Raw genomic sequence first — 16,124 nt, 5'->3', positions numbered from 1 at the left:
GCTTATACGGATTGGGCCCCTACTTGCCTTTGGGTATATATGGGAGGACAACACTAGGTTGCTATTCATCCTTAGGTAACCGAGTCAGCCACCTTGTACACTGTGATACACTGAACACAACATTTGGGGAGATTTCCTGCCCGTATTTCTTGGTTCGCAGGAGGTATTCTACAATTCACAGTTGCTTGGTAAACCTTTTGCCTAGCTTACCCCTTTTTGTTTATTTCTTTTTTGATAATAAAATCAATCAACAATCATGGAGGAACATCAACCCTTACCCCATCGTTCATGGAGAACAGCGAGTAAACTACCTTTGCCACCCGAAGCTACACCTATTCGATCAAAGTGGTCCTGCTTAACTGAGTCAAGTACATCAAGAACTCCTGGTTCCTCATCTAAATTACCAGAATCATCCATTTCTATAAGTGCTGAGACTCTAATTAATCCAATTATTTCTGGTACATCTATTTGTGAAGAAGAATTTTCCCAATTACCTGAGGACATTGTCACTGATCCTAGCCAAACAGTAACCGAAGTTGTTCAACAACAAGTTGATCCTCAACTTGAAGATGCTCAATAAGAAATTACTTCTGAACTTGAATCAATTTAACCAGACGTTAATCCAGAACCTATCACAGTTCAAACAGAAGTTACTTCTGAACCTGAAGTTGGTCAGGAACCTCTCTCTGAAACTGTTATTATTTTACCGAAACATCTAGAGTTCGAATTGAAAATTCAGGAGTTGTTACTTTACCATAAGACGATCAACCGGCTAACCCTTAGACATTAGTAACTACTGAAATTTCCACTTTATCAACACCAAAAGTCTATTACGGACAAAATGCTGAAGTTCTTCCACTTGGTTTAATTGTTGTCGAGGAATAATTGGAAGAAGATACCACACATGGAACCCCATTCCATTCTGGAACTGGACTTAATCTTTATCCTTGTACTCCTCATTTTACTGCTCCGTTTGATCCTGCTTCTTTTTAAGTACTCGTCGATTCTTTAGGACAACTTTTGGGTCAGTTAACTATGGTTGAACAATTGTCAACATCCCACACTGTATCATCTGATGCAACTACTGCAGAATCTTCTGTCATAACCTCTTTGATGTTTTCTACTACACCTCAGTCGCACCTATATGGTGAATCATCTGTCCTGGTTCATTACCAATCCTTATTTGGAACCCACTTAGGGGTTGATTCTACACCATGGTCATCACCCATGTCCTCAACCAGAATTCTACCTGGTTATTGTTTAACGGGAACTCAACAGTTTGACTCTACATATCAATATCAAATTGGGCATTCTAGTCAACAATGATCTATGTATCCATTACATACCGGTTTTCTGCCATATGGAGACCAATATGCTTATTCACCTTATCCTCCATATCCTGGAGGACCATCATATGGTAGTGTCCCGCAATATTTAGGTCAACCTAGAATTTGAGTTTTTCAATGGCAACCAACAATGCCAGTTCAACCAAGGCTTGTGTATCCAACACAACCAATGCAAACTATGTTAGCTATTCCTACTACACCTGTTGTTACCATTGTACTGCAGTCACAAGTTCAAACAGTTGTATCTCAACCTATACAAACTGGTCCTTCTACCTCGCAACCACAAGTTTCGAGTCAAGAAGTTCAAGTTTCTCAAGATGTTATACAACAACCACTTGTGTCTAGGATCCAACAACCTCAGGTTAGTATACCTTTATCCAGAGTGACTCAGGCTTACAATGGTATAGTTTATTCAAAACCTGGCCAACCTTTCATTGCTAGGCAAAAACAACCATTAAATCAACAACAATTGTACCAACAAAATTTTATTCAACAACTGTGGCAGCCCCAATTTCAACAGCCTCAATTCCAGCAATTCCAACCCCAATTTGGACCTACCCAACAGGCTCAACCTGGGTTTGGACAATATCAAGCTTACCAAGGTCCTGGTCAACAAGGCTTTGCTAGTTATGGACAACCGCAAATTCAACCTGGTTATCAACAACCACCTTATGTCAGCTTTGTTCAACATCCACCTTATCAAGGTTACCAAATGCAGATGCCCTATGTTGGTTGGAAAAGAGCTATTGCTCAGGAAATTCCATCATATCCTGGGTATGATCAACCTGACTTGAATCAACAGTTTCCATTTGTAGCAACTCTAGAACTGCCAAATTTAAACTAGCTCACTAATGATCCAATCTTATATGCACCTTGGTGGCTAGTAATTTTGCATAAGTTACCTTCTGACATTTCGAAATTAAATGGAAATCCCAGAGAAGACTCATCAAATCATGTCATGACCTTTAATTTGTGGTGTTCATCAAACTCCTTAAATGATGACTTGGTTAGACTTCATCTTTTCCAAAGAACGCTTACTGGTCCAGTTGTGAAGTGGTACATTGAGTTACCATGAGCTTCTTTTGACAACTTTACAACTTTAGCCATCACATTTTTGACCCACTTCCAGTTACCTATCAGATACGAGATTGGAACAAAACTCCTAACCAACTTTAAACAAACTACTACTACTCATATATCAGATCATATTCATGAGTGGCGGCGTCATCGCCGAATGGTTACGACATATGTTCCTGATCAGCTTTTGGTTGAGTGGTTCATAAAATACTTGTGGCCATCAATCATCGAGGATGTGGCGAAAGGTGGAGTTTTCATAGAAGAGCAAGTAATTTCTCATGCCCAATATTTGGATTTAATTTATACAAAATCCAGCGTGTTCTACGACAAGATTCCCAATGCACCCCGACCAACTTTCACTATTACTCCTCCTCCACAATCGAGTAAGGCGTCTCATGCCAATGATGGTGTGATTGGTTCTTCAAGCATGCAAATGGTAGGAATACCATCTGGTCAAACTCTTGTCATTACCAATCAAACTACTAATGCACCATAAAACACTCTTGCTTTTGAAGTCAATTCCGTGTCATCTCATAAAGGAAAAAATCAAAAGCAACCATGTGTTATAGACATATTTGAGCACTTCAACCCCAATCTTATATGTCGATAAACTAGGGTTCTTTAACCCCTAAAAGAGTTGTTTTATACCCTAAAAGAACATGGTCATCTGATTACATCATTCCCCAAAAGTTCCACCTGAAAAAGCATCCAGAAATGGCCTAAACTGAACCATACTGACTGCTACATTGGCCAGGTGTGATGCATACTGAGTGATACACTACTCAAGTGTGAGGCATATTGTTTGGGACTTCTATAAGGTGCGATGAGTGAGGATGGACAAATGTCAAAGACAGTTTGCTAAGTGGATGCTCATAGAATCTTCTAGAAACTTCCCCTCTGACACTTGCCTCTCTGAATTCGCCCAAGAATGAGTAAGAGATCTAAACATCAGTTATCTCCCCTCTTGTGGAAACAAATGTAACAAGTGGAATGACATTAATCAAACCCCAGAGATGAATCACACCCTTGCACACATCTATAAATGGATCCCTCATATAAGAGATCCGGGGTTTGGAATATTGTGAATTGCAAGTAAATTCTAATAGTTTGAGGAAAGAGCATTGTATTTCTAGTGTGATCTTGCTATTTCATGAGGTGAAGAGGGCTTGACGCTGGGAGGATGATGCTGGATCAGAAAACTGGGTTGTAATTCTCCCTTTTATTTAATAAATTTCTTGCAGTTTTCTTCCATATAACTATGCAATTGTGAATGTCATTATATGTTCATTACATTTCTGATTCTGTAATGATTATGATATAATAAATCAAGATGATTTGATGGTTTTTTGTTACTGTGTTTCTACATGTACTCTCCAAGTGGGACAAGTACAGAGAGGAGTTGCAAATTCTATCAAGGGGGAGAGAGATCAAGAAAAGAGTTAAACAGAAGATCTAGGTTGGTTCCGTAGTCTCTCTCTTATCTATTATACATAGAATAAATCACGAATTTCTTTAAATTGTTGTTTCTACGGTAGCTACCAAACCTAGAGGGCTAGTCATTCAAAAATACACTAGTTTTCCTAGAAATAAATTGGCGACTCCACTGGGGATGAATAGATCCTTGTTTGTTGTTATTGTTTGTTTTATAAACTATAGACAGAGCCTAAAGTCACCCAGGTAGCCTTCGAACTGCTCTTGCTTTGCAATTTCATAATAGATGAATGTTGCTTCAGTCAATCTCTGGTTTAGTTTATGAATTAAACATTTGACTTACAAGAATTCTAGATGCCCTTTTGGTATTTCAGTAACATTCCTCTATAATTGTCTCTTTACTGTCCATCATAGCTCAGCTTAACTCACTGAAATCAGCTGCAAATTTGAGCCAAAACCCATTTCAGTTGTGCTCCCTGGCCCATCGCACTGTCTATCACTATGAACCAATATGAATCGCACCTCTTGAGTCTATAAAGTGTGATGCATCCCTATTTCTGTGAAGCCTAGGTGCGATGACTGGCTGAACCTATTTCCATTCTTGAAATTTTTGGTTTTTGTCCTTGTTTTCAGTTTTGTTTAGTTGATTTGTTGCTTATGAACAGTGCCTCCTTACTGAAGCCTCCTTGCATTGCATAGATCAACCTCCATTGATTAGGATTAGTAAATGTTTTTATGTATTTTTCCATCATTTACAATCCTTTGTAGATAAGTTGCTTAAATCAATCTATTGTTTTGGTACAAAAAGTGTCGTAAATATTGTTTTGTGTCAAAAAGAGAAGTGTCATTGAGTCTTCCTTCCCTGGATAGTCGATTGAAATTTTTGTCATGTTATTAATTTGATTTGTTGATATTTGAAGTGTCGAAAGAATTTTCTATTCGAAATTGAAAAGTGTCGTTTAGTCTTCCTTTCTCTTTTGAAGAAGAAATTGTCGAAAATGTCACTTTGAAAGAAATATTTCAGATCTTTGTTGCATTTAGTTTTCTTTTTGGCATTTTTCATATTAAAGAGAATGAAAAAAAATACATGCATTTGTGTCTTCATTTAGTTTGTGTGTGAAAAGTGATTTAGGAAAATGCACTAGTGTGTGCTCTTTGCTCTTTGTTTGAAAGAATTCTAATCTTCTTTCCCTAGTAGCTAGGATTTTCATTGCTCAAAATAAACAATGATTGTTTATCATTGTAGACTGCATGTTTAGGAATTTCAAATCAACATCATGTGGTGAACGATTGAAAGGAAAACTTTAAACAAGATCAACTCTAAAATAAATTTCAATAGACTTAACAACGCTTTGGAACTTAACGCAACATATCTAGAGGTCTAGGCTAGAGACGTGTTCCGGCATCGTAAAATCTAGTAACTATTGTTTTCATTGAAGGTTGGGTGGTTCCTCCTCCTTGATACGACAAGTGATAGCATGGATTTGTGCTTCCCGTACCGTCGAGTATATATTGGGAGACCACAATAGGCTTATATCCTTTATCCATAGGAAGCCGAGTTTGCCACCCTATCGATCGCAATGCACTGAACACAACATTCGGTAAGATTGACTGCCATACATAAGTCCTTGGTAATTTCTCTTTATTTTATCACCAAGGTGTATTTTGCAGTCTTGCGATTAGTTTGGTAATCCCTTTGCCTAGATTCCCAGAGTAGTCACTTTTGTTCCTTTTCGACTCTTTAAAAGAAAAGGTCCATCTGAGCACTTGTCAGTTCAAGCTCATTAAAAGTCGAAGGGGACTAGAGTTGTTTTTAGCTTTTTCTCGACTCGTAAAAATTGAAAAAGCAAAGTTGTGTCAAAGCGTCACTAATATTTATTAAATTTGGAATAACATCCCTATTCCTTCGTTGGTCTTGGGTTGTGATAATGGAGTCCACCAATAAAGGAATCCCTTTTGAGGAGAATCCTAGTCCTTTTACTTCTTGGGGAAATATTGGTGCTCCTCATATGGCCACATTGTCACTTCTGGGACTTACCATTGGCCTGCCAGTATGGTTGTTTTCAACCTCTGTGGTTCAAAATACCATGATTCCTCTGCAATCCAATCAACATCCAGTTGATACTGAAATTGACCCTTCACCTTCTTCTTCATTTGTTTCTCCCTCCCCTTCTTCCTCTTCTCTTGGTGAAAATAGTGATGCTAGTAACCAGGTGGCTGAGAAGAAGAAGAAAGGGAAAGAGGAGAAGAAGAAGAAGTTGATTCAACAAGGGGGCAACCATGAATCATTTGGTGAAAATCTGCACATTAAATCTCCTAAACCCAAATTCCCTTGCATAATTTTCAAAGGAGACCATTTTCATCGAGACTGTCCTTACCTTCCTCAGATCTTGAGAGAATAGTCTCCCTGTTTGCACCGTCAAGTGTCATCAACCTTTGGTGATCATGTTGATAGAGCACCATCAACTAGTAATAGTGAAATTCACGGACAGAAAAGAGAGGTCAAAGTTACATGTAGGTTATGTGAAGGAGACCATACCCTTCACTGATGTCCTTTTTTGGATGAAGCCAAAAGAGTCTTGGATAACCATACTGCTTCACCATAGCGACTCCCATCTGGATACAGGAAACTCTCTCCAAGTCCTTTACTAGTTGAAAAACCAACTGACTTAACTCAACCATGGGTCGAAACACTTATCACTGAAAGTGAATCCTCTGAGTCCATACCCAATGAAAGTCAACAGGTTGAGGTGACCGTTGACCCCGTTTTACCTTCAGAAGACCATACCCTTCCTGAAGAGAGTAAGAATGGTACCGTTCAAATTCTTTTTGTTACTTTTGAGTCAGATGAACTTGGGGGAAATCTGCTTGTTCCTTCACAACAGGAGGAAAATCCCCTAGTTCCCGCTACTCAAGGGGTTATTTCAATCTTTTATTCGGTACCCCCTCCAAGTAGTCTAGTCACTACCTTTGATTGGAATCAACTAGTAAGATCCTGCCTTTCATCTTACATGCGTTTCTGGATCATAGTACAGATTTACAAAATGATCGTGTCTGGCACTATCATAGATGAAGGGGCATTAGTGAGTATCCTTTCCTCAACTGCTTGAAAAGCGCTTGGTTTCCATCGCTTATGCCTGTTACATAGAATTTGTCAAGATTTAACAAAGGAACCAGCTAACCGTTAGGGATCCTTCCTAAGTTACCGATAACTTTGGGAAGGAAAACTATTCACCTGAATGTGATGGTAGTCCCAGGACCGTTAGATTACAATCTACTCCTTAGACAAGACAACGTTTATAACATGGAGGCTATCATTTCAACACTCTTCTTAGTGATGTGTTTCCCACATGAAGGAAAAATTGTCACTGTTGACAAGCTTTCATTTCCTGGTTCAAGCATAGCTCCAAGTCGATCATCATCCCTAAATGGTCCTTGTACATTAGCAGTGTCTCTCTAACCTTCATTCCATGCACCTAATTACCCCGAGTAGTCTAGTGAATGTAACAAAGCTTAGGGGGCATTCACCCTTGTATATTTGGTGGATGAACCCAGTTAAAAAGATATGTTTCCTTGTAGAGATAAGTTTCCCTGTAGGTTATGTGATTGGTTCGACACACCATTCACCTTAGTCTATTCTGCGAACGAGGCCAAGGAAGTGTTTTGTCTATTCTACGGATGAAACCATCCTGCATAACCACAGTAAGTTTTTGTATAGATATTGGAGACTCTTCTTTTCACCATGCTGGGGGCATGCAAACTTTTCATTTATTTTTTCATTTTCTAGCTTTTTAGCTTTGTCATTTTCTAGCTTTTTTAGCTTTGTTGTTTCTAGCTTTTAGTTTTGAGCTTGCATAGAAATAGAAACTTATCCAAGCATATGTTTGTTCGTTTCAAGCTTGTAAAAATAATGAAACCCACACCGAGCATAGTTACCCCCCATGGTTCAAGCTCGTTAAAAAATGAACCCACCTCGAGTAAATACCCTTTGTGATTACCATTCTATCAGCCTTTTGAGCCTTGGTTGTGTTCCTCTCATCACCTCCATTCTTTTGGCCAATCATATGCTTCCACTTGGTTGTTTACCCTTTTTTTGAGGAACAACTATGACGAGTGGTCTTATTAGCTAACCTCTTCACATCACCATGTTTTGAGAATTTCCAAGCTTACCCAGAACCAATTGCTACCCTAGACACCACTCGTTCCTCAAAATCGAGTCCCCGTTAAACCCTTTTCAGACTCGTTAAATATGAAAATATTGTCGAGCAATTGGCCTCTCTAGCTCGTTAAAGTGAATGGAAGTGCCATCCCTCCTGTATATTTTAATGTTTTTTGAACTTAATGGATTATCTCATGAAAAATTTTGAACACTTGTCTTGTTTGGCTCGTTAAAGTGATTGAAAAGTCATCCCTTTTGTATTATTTTAATCTTTTTCAAACCTAAGGGATTATTCTACGAAAAAAAACCTCTGGAGTTTCCTTTTCATCCCTTTTCAAACTCTCTAAATATGAAAAGGACCAAGTTATCCTTGTTGTTAAAATCGTTACAACAATAGCGACAAACTTGTCCACCCAGACAAGAATGAGTTTCACTGTTGCTAGACTCATTAAAACATAGCAACAGGTTTACCCGAAGGAAAAATTATAGAACAAGCATATGTTATCCTCCTCAAGCTTGACAAAAATAAAGAGGTACTAGTCAGCAATGATTGGGGAAAAAGGGGAAGAAAACTTGAAAACTTTATGGTAGCAAGTCGCTCTTGAACATGACACTTTCACTCCATCACCATGATTGAGTCAGGTTGGGTTATTCCGTTCACCGGTCACTTCACCATTGGTCTTTCACACCATCCATTTGTGGGGTTAGCGCTACCAATCCATCTCATTGTCACCGATATGTTCAAGAGAAGTCATTCAGTTGAGAAATCACCATCCAGTTAATGCCTCATCCACTGCAATACCTGCAACCTCCATTTTTCATGACCGCCATTTCTGAACCTTGTGTCGACAGATCGTTTTCACGTCCAGAAAATCATTTGCTTCGTTTCGTGTCATGGATGTGGGATACATCAAGGCCCTTCTGCGATGATTCACTTCTTATCGACATCGGCTCATTATCCAAGAAGTTGACTTAGAAACAACCCTTTCAGTTCTTTGAAGCTTGCATGCCTCAATGGCAAGTTTCTCACTTCCAGTGACAGGTTGACATCAATGGTCTTCGACCGAAAGATTTTGCATGGTGTTCGACATCGGATCATATATTCACACCACGTGAATTGTACTATAGTACCTTGAGGGTCATCATCATTATCAGTGATTCCTCTCACATCTATTAACAACTCACATTATTCGTTGGTAATCAGGCAATGTCTTTCCATGTTCGACTTTAGAACATCTCTTCACATGGATTGACTTGTACATCAGGCGAAGATTGAACAAGTTTGAAGACCCAAGATCTAGTTTCATCCATGCAGGTTGCGATATATTCAGGGATATAAAAACATCAAATGTACAAAGCTGTTGCATAGATGGTCATCCAAACCAAGGATGATGACTCTATATATGAAAAATCACCAGTCTGCATTTGCCCATAATTATCTGGTCTATGTACATGAAATGAATTTATAAAGTTGAGCTTGGGAATGGCCACCTCAGCTAGATCATGAAAAAATTATATTATGATGATGTATTGTATTGTATCTTGTATAGGTCACCTTCCAGTTTTGAAACCTCGGATCCTCATGATAAAGCATTTCACCCGACATCAAAGATTTATGACTTCATGCTTTAGGGGGAAACTGTTATAGACATATTTGGGCACTTCAACCCCAATCTTATATGTCGATAAAATAGGGCTATTTAACCCCTGAAAGAGTTGTTTCATACCCTAAATGAACATTGTCATCTGATTACATCATTCCCAAAAAGTTCCACCTTAAAAACCATCCAGAAATGGCCTAAACTGAACCATACTAACTTCTACATTGGCCAGGTGCGATGCATATTGAGTGATACACTGCTCAAGTGTGATGCATATTGTTTGGGCCTTTTATAGGGTGTGATAAGTGAGGATGGACAAATTTCTGGGACAATTTGCTATGTGGATGCTCATAGAATCTTCTAGAAAATTCCCCTCTACCACTTGCTTCTCTGAATTCGCGCAAGAATGAGTAAGAGATCTAAACTTCAGTTATCTCCCCTCTTGTGGAACCAAATGTAACATGTGGAATGACACTAATGAAACCCCAAAGATGTCTCACACCATTTCACACATCTATAAATGGATCCCTCATCTAAGAGATCCAGGGGATGGAATATTGCGAATTGCAAGTAAGTGCTGACAGTTTGTGGAAAGAGAATTGTATTGTTGGTGTGATTTTGCTATTTCATGAGGTGAAGAGGGCTTGACACTGGGAGGATGATGCTAGATCAGACAACTGAGTTGTAATTCTCCCTTCTATTTAATAAAGTTCTTCGAGTTTTCTTTCATATAACTATGCAATTGTGAATGTTGTTGTTTGTGAATGCCATTGTATGTTCATTACATTTCTGATTCTATAATGATTATGATATAATAGATCAGGATGCTTTGACAATTCTTTGTTACTATGTTTCTACAAGTACTCTCCAAGCGGGATAAGTACAGAGAGGAGTTGCAAGTTCTGTAAAGGGGGAGAGAGATCAAGCAAGGAGTTAATTGGAAGATCCAGGTTGGTTCCTTTGTCTCTCTCTTATCTATTATACATAAATGAAATCACGAATTTCTTTAAACTATTGTTTCTAGGGTGGCTGCCAAACCTAGAGGGCTAGTCATTCAAAAAGACACTAGTTCTCCCAGAAACACCAAGAAGCAAGAAAAAGGGGGAAACCAAGAAGAAACAAGATAATTCCCCTCAAGAGAAATCATCTGATTCCTCTACTTTGGCAAGGAAACCTCATTATCCATGTCTAATCTGTAATGACGAGCATTTTACAAGAGATTGTCCACACTGCTCAAAAGTCTCTAAACTTCTAAAGACTTCTAACACATCTACAGTGTTGATTGATCCGTTTCCAGACCTGGAGACACATTTGGTTGCAAGAGACCGTGCGTCCACATCCCAAGTACTTATGTTATCCATCACAAAGCCACAAAAAGAAGTTTTGGTGTCAAAGAGAATTAAAGATTATGGAAATCCACTGTCATTATCAAATCATCAGGCCACTGATCAAGCTAATCCTTCAACTTCAACTTCATTAGAAAATATTCCACCACCTATTGCGCCATAATTGACAATAAAACCACCGAAGGGAGTTGTGCATAAATAGACAACTAACCCTCGGGCTTGAGCAGCTCAGAACTATAACATAGTGGAAGATCTTTCTCAATCACCTTCTGCTATGTTGACACTGAAGGTGGTACAAAATTGTCCCTCCCAGAAGCAGGCTTTACTATCAGCAATTGGTGGAATAGACCCTACGGATTCCAATATTGCCCTTTTTAACCATGCGGGATGTACACCACAATTACCGCCGTAATTAGCTTTCCTAATACAAGTAAAAGCTCTCAATAAGAATGTTCACCAAACTATTATTGATGAGGGGGCATCTTTTTGCATTATGTCAATGAGCTGCTAGAAAACACTTGGTTCATTTCCGTTGTCACAATCACCAACCATGTTAAAAGCTTTTGATGAACTAACATATACTATTTTGGGATTTTGAGTAACTTGCAAATTGAACTAGGGGGAAAAACAATTACTATTGAGGTTGAGGTAGTTGACGGACCTCTTGACTACAACATTTTACTGGGAAGGCCATGGGTATATGCTATGGCTACTGTGGTTTCCATGTACTTTTGTACTATTGCATTCCCTCATAAGGGTGGAATCAAAACTATCGATCAACTTGCCTTCCTTGCCTCTAGTTCTTAGGCTACGGGAAGCATTTCGTTGGTACGCAAACCCCCACTATCACTTCAAAGTGTTGGTGTAGGTCTCTTCAAAAATCCTTCCCTAATGGGTACTTTTACGCTACCATCACCATCTGATTTGGTGGAAGTGGCAAGATTAGGGATTTGCAACATGATTTCCTCCACCTCATTTGATTTAAGGATGATTACCAACAATTATGAAGTTGATAGTAATACTGAAGTTATGCCGATAAGCCCCATTGAGCTTGCATAGAAATCAATTTTTCTAGCTTTCGCTACAGACCCAAATCCACTTTCACCAATTGTATGGGTAGATTGTTCATTAGAATATGGTACTTCTTCAAATCCTTTTTCACATATACATTCTACGGATGAAGGAATCATCCAATCAATGATGATAGAAGAAGAACCTTGGGAAGATTATCATCATCGTTCCCATCTTCCAGATGACATCGAAGATTATTCAAATGAACTAATCCACCCCTCAGTTGTTGATTTCCTTTCAAATTTTGTTTTCATAGACACAATAGACTCTTAGCGAAACCTATCAAATATTGAAGAAACGATTTCTATTAATATTTCAACCAAGCCTAATGTTGTAGAAAACATTCATGTCAGCAAATCGTGTTCTCCATTAGAAATTGATAGTTACGATACTCTCTTTCGTGAATTTAGAGATATATTTGCATGGTCATATGAGGAGATGCCATGAATTGACTCTAGTATTGTTGAACATGAAATCAAAATGTACCCTAATGTCAAACTAGTATGACAGTGACTTCGACCTGTTCATCCAAAGAAAGTCGTTGCCATTAAAGCAGAAGTTGAAAAGATTTTGCATGCTGGTTTCATTTACCCTGTACCTCTTACTGACTGGGTTTCCAACATTGTTCCTGTCATGAATAAAAAGGGACAATTCGAGTGTGCGTTGATTATAGGGATGTAAATCAGGCATTTCGAAAGGATAATTATCCTACTCCTTTTATTGACCAGATTATTGATGAATGTGCTAGATACAAAATATTCTCATTTATGGATGGTTTTTCTAGCTACAATCAAATAAATATCCACCCACAGGACCAATCTAAAACTTCTTTTATTTTTCCATGGGGCACACTCGTGTATAGGAAACTCCCATTCGATTTGAAGAATGTACAAACTACATTTCAGAAGACAATGAACTATGCATTCCATGACATCAAGCACATTGTTAAACCTTACCTTGACAATTTACTTGCTCATTCACGAAAGCGAACTGATCACCCACAACATTTGAGAGAAATATTTTTATGGTGCCGACACTACAAGATACGACTCAATCCACACAAATGTGTGTTTTGTGTTGGTTCTGGTTGATTTCTTGGATTTGTAGTGTATAAAGATGGAATTCGAGTTGATACATTAAAGGTTCAGGCAATTCTTGACTTGCCTCCACCTTCAAATCTTTTACAGTTACAGAGACTGCAAGGGAAGGCTAACTTTCTAAGGAGGTTCATTCCCAATTACGTTGAGATGGATAAATGTTTTACACGTCTTTTGAAAGAGGGGATACCCTTCCATTTGGATCAGGTTGCGCAAGCTTCCTTTGATGCTCTTAAAGATACCATGATTAGAGTGTCATTAATGTATTCTCTGAATTATCAAAAAGACTATTACATGTATCTCGCCACTGTAGATACAACCATTGGCATGGTTTTAGTCCAAGAGGAAAATGGGATTGAACATTTGATTTATTATTTGGGTCGCAATCTCAATGATAGAGAAATTAAGTACTCTTATGTTTAGAAACTAGCTTTGGAAGCTGTGCAAGTTATTTAGAAATTTCGCCATTACATCTTGCTCTGGAAGACCACTGTCATTTCAGATTGCAACCCTATGAAATACATTTTTTCACATCAATTGCTAGGGGGAAAATACTAAAAATGGATAGTCATTTTGTAGGAGTTTGATCTGGAATTCATCAAGTCCAAATCAAAGAAACCTCTCATTTTCACCAAGCTACTTTGTGACCTTCACTCGACCTCCATTGATTCAACATCTGAACCCTCGATTTTGGATGAGTCTCTGTTTCTAATATCATCATCTTACCTATGGTATGGAGATATACTGATCTATCTCTAGACCCAAACTTTCTGGCCTGATACCTCTCGCTCACAACAATGACGTATTTGATACCAAGCCAAAGATTATTTGATCATTGGCGACACTCTTTATCGTCGTGGTATCGATACGATTTTACGTAGGTGCCGCACACGTGAGGAAGCTGAGAAAGCATTGAATTATTGACATTTAGGTGCTTGTGGTGGACACTTATTTAGATATGCTACCACGCAGAGAATTCTCCGTACCAGTTACTTCTGGCCAACTATATTCAAAGATTGTATTATTGTCATCAACAGCTATCACGCATGCTAAATATATGACCAAAAAACTAGATTACCACCTGCACCATTGCATCCAGTCATTTTTGTTGGACCATTCACAAATTGGGGCATTGACTTCATGACATGTAACCCCACGTCGGCTGGGGGGCATGGGTATATTATAGTCGTCGTTGACTATTTTACCAAATGGGCTGAGGTGATGCCAACATTAAACAACAATGGCAAAATGGCTGCTCTTTTCTTTTTTAACCATGTGGTTGCCCAGTTTGGTGTACCACAAGCCATAGTTACATATCATGGGTCACATTTTCGATATCACATGATGGTTGAGTTGATTGCTAAGTTAGGATTGTCACATGATAGTTCTACCCCTTATTACTCGCAAGCGAACGTACAAGTTGAGGCTATCAACAATGTATTGAAGCGGATGTTGCAAAGAATGATAGGGGTTCACAAATGAAATTATAATTTAATCCTATACTCTTCCTTGTGGGCATATCGAACCTCGGTGAGGAATGCAACTAGATTCACACCTTTTCAGTTGGTGTATGGTTTTGAAGCAATCTTACCGATACAATGAAAAATTTCATCTCTCAAACTCGCGATTGACCTGTTACCTGACATTTCTGATGAAGAAGTGCATTTCTTGGAATTAATCCATCTGGATGAAACCCATCGTTATGCCGCATTGGCTAACGAAGCGCATAAGAAACGAATCAAAGCACAATATGATAGAAATGTCAAGCCTTGTATCTTCTCAAAAGGAGACCTGGTCTTGCTTTATAATAAGGAAGTTGATAAAGTTGGAGCAGGGAAATTTGAACCAATGTGGATGGGTCCTTATATTGTCAAGCGTGTTTTGGCAAAAGGTGCCTACGAGTCAGTAGATTATTATGGGATTCCATTATCATAGCCCCGAAATGGGTTGTACCTACAGTAAAACTCACTATATATGCTTTCATTACATGTGTGCGTGTCAGTGTGTGTCTTTTAGAGTTTTTTATCTAGATAGTAATTCTCTTTAAATTTGTTGCAGATGTCGGAGTCTTCAGAACCATTTGTTGGTACAACGATGGTGCTAGTCGTAGTACACAGAATCTATCTTCTATAACATGGGCCATTTTTGCTCCAAGTGGTGAGTTAGTGAGTTTTCAAGGGATTTGTATGGGTCGATTGATGAAAAACATCACTGAGTATAGCGCATTGATTGAACTTCTCTCTGATGCCATTTCACTTGGCAATCGCTGAATCATCATTAAGCTGGACTCACAAATCATTGTACTACAACTAACAAACATTTATATTGTCCAAAATCCAACAATTCTTTGCATGTTCCTTAGAGTTCATATTTTGGAAAGGTATTTGAATACATTCAATATCAACATATTTCCAGAAACTGTAACACATTAACTGATTCTCTAGCGAATTATGTGCTAAATAGACATTTGTGACACATGTAAAAGTAATATTTTCAATTCACATCATCAGTTGAATAGGATTGCACATAACCATAGAAAACTATGAAAGTAAAATAGATAGGTGTTTTAAAAGTTTTTACAAAATTTGTGTGCAAGACAAGTTTGGTCATCTGACCCGAAAAACTCAAAATTCATGCAAAAACATCCTAAGTAGATCTAGTGGTGCTCATGATAATAGGTCATAGCCAGTGCTATCATGCACAAAAGCCCCATCCAACGGCTTGGAATGCCAATAGTGTGACGTTGCAACATCATAGGTAACTCCTCGATCTGGACATCTGGAATTCTAAGGGTTAATCCCTTTATGCGATCCTGCAACTCTGCCAAGGTCTTGGCCAAATTGAAGTCCTAGAGAATTGCTCTTCCAATGTTTCTCCACGGTGGCCCACCTGCACCCTGTTGGTGTACCATAGGTTAGACAGCACCCACGTCTGCATGCATGAGAATGATTTTAGTTTATTCTTGGAAACATTAAAAACACAAAAAACATGTAGAA

Source organism: Pinus tabuliformis, chromosome 2_2 (assembly GCF_031772625.1).
Source record: "Pinus tabuliformis cultivar Carrire ecotype Pingquan chromosome 2_2, CPIR1, whole genome shotgun sequence".
Lineage (NCBI taxonomy): Eukaryota > Viridiplantae > Streptophyta > Pinopsida > Pinales > Pinaceae > Pinus > Pinus tabuliformis.
The sequence above is the reverse complement of the archived record's forward strand: the minus strand, read 5'-3'. Positions refer to the sequence as shown.